Source organism: Primulina huaijiensis, chromosome 12 (genome assembly GCF_012295235.1).
Source record: "Primulina huaijiensis isolate GDHJ02 chromosome 12, ASM1229523v2, whole genome shotgun sequence".
Lineage (NCBI taxonomy): Eukaryota > Viridiplantae > Streptophyta > Magnoliopsida > Lamiales > Gesneriaceae > Primulina > Primulina huaijiensis.
The window spans coordinates 15,048,604-15,054,250 of NC_133317.1; positions in this window are offsets into that span (position 1 = coordinate 15,048,604).

A 5,647-nucleotide genomic window follows, 5' to 3' on the forward strand; every position below is an offset into this window, starting at 1 on the left:
CTTCTTAACCCTGAACCAAGACCCACACCGAGCCCCAGCCCACCCCTGGCCGAGCCTCCGGTGCACAACCCAAAAGCCGAGCCCTCTTTTCTCGATTATGGCTAAGAAACCCTAGGCATGGTGTTCTTTAGCCAACAAGTTTCCAGCATTTTTTTCCATCCTAATTTGTCCATGTTCCACTCATTAAACATCCTATGTTGGCAGCGTACTCGTTGGAAATCATAACACGTTCATATATACGTAAAAACTTTAAAAATAATTTTCAAAATGTTAAGAAATTTGAACTCCAATATTTTTCATGCAAAAATAAACAAAACATGCATATATGGATTGAATAATGCGTCAAAGGATTTAGAAATGTTCCTAGAACGCTCGAAAATACGATCGTCGATGTGGGGTGCGAAGAAGAACGAACAGGCGATGAAGACTCCTTGTTGTCTCCTCTAAAATTTTCGAAAATAAGTGTGTGATGTGTGTGAATTGTTTTCGGCTGCTAGGGGTGCTAGAAAACCTAGCTTTTTATTTTTATAGATTTTAATTTGCATGATAATGGGCTTGGGTTTTGGGCTTTCAAATTTAGGGAAATTGTGCCTACTCATCCTAGGTAAATTAGACCCAATAACATCTATTTAATTGAAAAATAAAAGTTTTATAAAAATTAGTTTCCAAAAATAATTCATTTTATATTTTAAAAGTCCCTCATTTGCCCAAAACAGGTTTCCCGGATAAAATCGAGCTCGTTTCTTAAAATAATTTGAACTCTATCATTTTTAGAAAAATTTAATCATATTAATAAGCCTTGAAAATATTATTGAAACATATTTATTTTGTCTTGGTCGACCCCGGTCTCTTTTCCCCAACCTATTATCGAATATTCGGATAAAATCTACAATTCTTATGAAATCATGTTATATGATCATTTAATCATGCCATCATACCTTTAATCATATAATATGCATCATGCTAGCATTTAAAACTTATTAAGTAAACCAATCATGAAATATAATTCATTTGCATGCATGCGGTTTACGTAGGTTGGCTTTTGAACGTTACAAATCATCCCCACTTAAATAAATTTTCGTCCTCGAAATTAAGTCGTACCGAATAATTTGGGATAGCGGCTCCTCATCTTTGACTCCGTCTCCCAAGTGGCTTCTTCCTCCAAGTGATTTAGCCATTTAACTTTGACCATCTAAATCACCTTGTTTCGCAACCTCATTTCTCGTCTACCCAAGATTTGAGTAGGCTTTTCCTCATATGACAGGTTTGGTGTAAGTTGTAGTGGTTCAAAGTTCAGTACATGTGAAGAGTTTGACATGTACTTGCGGAGCATGGATATGTGGAAGACATTGTGAACTCCTGCGAGATTAGGTGGCAATACCACTCGATATGCTAATGCTCCCATTCTTTCGAGTACCTCAAATGGTCCAATGAATCTTGGACTAAGTTTTCCTTTCTTGCCAAATCTCATGACACCCTTCATTGATGCTATTTTCACAAATACATGATCACCAATTGGAAACTCGAGTTCTTGTCTGCTTTGGTCCGTGTAGCTCTTTTGTTGACTCTGAGCAGTTTTCATTCTTTCTCGGATCTTGCTACCATTTCTGCGGTGTGCTGAACTATTTCGGCTAATGTAGCTCTTTCTCCTACCTTGTCCCAATTGATGGGTGATCTACATTTCCTTCCGTAGAGTGCCTCGTATGGAGCCATTTCTATAGATGACTGATAATTGTTATTGTAAGTGAACTCCACTAGAGGTAGTTTTGATTCCCAACTCTCTTGGAAGTCGATCACGCAAGCTCGGAGTAGATCTTCTAATATCTGTATGACTCTCTCAGACTGACCATCGGTCTGAGGATGAAATGTGGTACTAAATAGTAGCTTAGTACCCAATGCTGCATGTAGGCTCTTCCAAAATGATGAGGTGAAACGTGTGTCTTGGTCCGACACTATAGACACTGGAATACCATGCAGTCTAACTATCTCTCGAATATATATCTCTGCATACTGCGTCATGGAAAAAGTCATCTTCACTGGTAGTAAATGTGCTGATTTAGTAAGAAGGTCTACTATTACCCAAATGGCATTGAGTCCTTTCACTGTCTTTGGCAATCCTACCACGAAATCCATAGTAATATTCTCCGACTTCCACTCAGGGATGGGAAGTGGTCGAAGAATTCTTGCTGGCCTTTGATGCTCTGCCTTCACTTGTTGACATAACAATCATCCAGATATAAAGCGCATAATATCTCGTTTCATTCCTGACCACCAATATAAAAGTTGCAAGTCCTTGTACATCTTGGTACTTCCGGGATGAACAGAATAAGGAGTACTGTGAGGTCATAATGTCAACTCTAATTGAATCACCAGTAGGAACCCATAATCGACCTCGATGCTTAAAAATGCCATCCTTGAATTAATATAACATTCTGCCCTTCGATTCATCTCGATGTCTCCATTTCTGCAGTTGCTCATCATTAGACTGTCCGGCTCGAATTCTATCTCGTAGAGTGGAATGCACTGTCAATGTAGCGAGATTAGGGGCCCCTCCTCTAGCATAAACTTCAAGATCAAAGCGTTGAATTTCCACTTTTAAAGGTCTATGTACTGATAATTGTGCCAAGAATGTCCCTCTTTCTACTCAAAGCATCCGCAACTACATTAGCTTTGCCGGGATGATAGCTAATATCAAAGTCGTAGTCTTTAACAAGCTTTAGCCACCATCTTTGTCTTATGTTCAATTCCTTTTAGCTGAACAAATATTTAAGACTTTTATGATCCGTAAATATCTTGCATTTCTCACCATACAAGTAGTGCCTCCAAATTTTCAACCCAAATACGACTGCTGCAATCTCTAGATCACGGGTCGGATAATTCTTTTCACGTATTTTCAATTGTCTTGACGCATATGCTATAACTTGATCATTTTGCATGCAGAACAAGAAAATTGATTTATAGTGACGGAAAATGTCGTCATTTAATGTCCAAAAGCCGTCATAAATTAATTTTAATGACGTGAAAATTTTCGTCACATACCTTCATTACTGCCCTCCTAGGTAAAAGTAATTAATGACGGTAAATATGGAACAAGAAAGTTTTTTGAAACATTTTTGAAATCCTTGAGAAATTATCTACAACTTTGCAGAAGACATGATTGCTTAAAAATTTGGTTAAGATGATCAAATTGTGAAAATATCAAAAGGAGGACAAATTTACTTTCACCATGACCAGCATATAGTAAAAAAATCATAACTATTTCAATATTTAATCAAATGAGGTGAACCAAGTGGCCAAATTCATCTACAGACAATTCCCCACATTTTTTCTGTTTTGAGCAGAGTCAAATTCGGTGATTAAAGTCGTGGAACATAGCATTGAAAGAAGGGACATGGAATTGAAGTTGAAGGAGACAAATACTACTATTACAACTACATTGCATTAATAGAATTTTTTACCCTTTCTCTCATTTGGCCTATAAATAAAGGCCTTGTGCTAGCTTGAGAATCATTCTATCTCATTGTAAAATATAGTGTGAGTGAGTATAAAAGTTCTAAGTTCCAATATATTTTTCATTTTCCAAATTATGAGTGATGTTTTTAGTGTTGATCAAAAGTAAGTTCATGGAAAGCTAAATCTATTATGTCAAGGTGAAGAGGATGAATTCTTGGTGAAGTAAGATTGTTTATATTTTGTATATTCTTTCTTTATTTCTTTTCATTTTGCTAATTTCTTTTTTTNGATAGCGTGGCTCTGCCGGTTGTTCTAAATGAAATATTATGATATCTAACAATCTAACTGTAGAGGCCTCTAAATTCGTACTTGAAAATTTGCGGAAAAATTTAAAAATTTTCTTTTTCATTAATTAAATTGCCTCATTCATAAATAAACTGATAAAATAAAGTTTGATGTTCAAACTTAGCAGCGGAAGTAAATAATGTTTTAAACGACAGCTTAAAATAATTCATTGTAATAAAAGAGTTTTCGCAAAAATAATAAATAAACTGGTAAATGAGGTCCTCGGGTCCCACTACTGCTAACTCTAGCTGGCTCACTGGTCCCCGCCCTCGATCCCAACATCATCAGTACCTACAACAATCAAGTTTAGTGAGTCTAAAGACTCAGCATGCATATATCGTAAATAACAAGTAAATAGATAATAATAAAATTGCATGCGAAGTGAAAATATCATGTCATGTGGAATTATAGTATTTGTATAACTGAACTGTAAATATCTTATCATGGATAATTATAAATACGTGCATAACTGAACTGAAAATCATAAGTGAACTGTTAGCTCAATAGAGCTCTGTAATAAAATAGCCTGGATGATAATTTTGTTGAGATTATGTTCTACGCAAGTAGCCCCATGAACTGCACTGAACTGAACTGAATTGACCGGTAACTGACGACCGGGTGAAATACTAATCGTCTGATCAGACTAATGCCACAGTATACTGGGTGGTACAAAACTGAACTGACCTGTAACTGGCGACCAGGTGAAGTAATAATCCCACAATAGTACAATGGCCACAAGCAATATCACATAAATCTCAAAAATGAATAATTTCTATTTTTATGCACGTAATATAATTAAATAACGTAATTAAATGTCATGTATTAATTTTATCAAACGGGTTGGATCGTTCCCAGGCTCGCTGCGACTTAAATCTAACATGAAAAATATGCAATTGATTTTCCTTGACCAAACTTTGTAATTGAATCCAAAAAACGAGACAATTACGCCTACTGACTTAGTATTTAATCATGACTCCGAGCCAACCCGAACCAACACCAAACCGACGTTTAGTCATGATTATAATACTCTTAAAAATGATGAAATAATGCTCCTAAATTTACAGGACTCGAAATTTAGTGAATGGAGGCCAAAAACGTGTAACGCTCTTTCGAGAGTCACTTTGGCACATTGCACCGTAAATTCTTGTACGACCTCTAAAATGATCCGAATCACAAACGGCCAAAAACATGACCTTCATAACTCAATGAGGCACTGTCCAGTTCAAGGCCATAGACTAAAAGCCAACCAAAAACTCGAACAAGCCACTGAACCGCCGCAGCAAGTTGCTGTCACAAAAATACAGCAGTTGTGCTTTGGTTTTCTTGCGTCGTTTGCAAGGCTAATGGCCATTGGGGCTTGAACCCCCAACCAGAACCTCTTACCAACATCCTAGGAAATGATTTGAACCATGGCTAAGGGCCCTAGGCCAGCCACAATTTGCATCACACCAGAAAAAAATCATGCGTCCCAACCGAGCACTAATTCTGCGCGTGGGATGTTGCAATTGTTCTTGCTGTCATGGACCCTTCCAGTGGCCATTTTATTGACCATGGCATGATCTAGACATCAATAGGTATGGTATGAACCGTGGTTAAGGGCTAAAAAGCCAACCAAGATCCACACCACACCATATACCCGAAAGTGCACATGCAGGAAAAATGAAGGGCCGAAGGGAAAGGGGGCTGTTCTTGTTCTTTTGATTTAAATCCGATTCCACCATGGACCAAGCCTCAAAGGGGCAACTTGTTCACGTCTTAGACATGCTTGGGAGGTGTTCTAACCATGGCTATAGGCCCCTAGGGCAGCCAAGATCAGACACTTCCCTTGACAGCAACTTGACAGAAAATC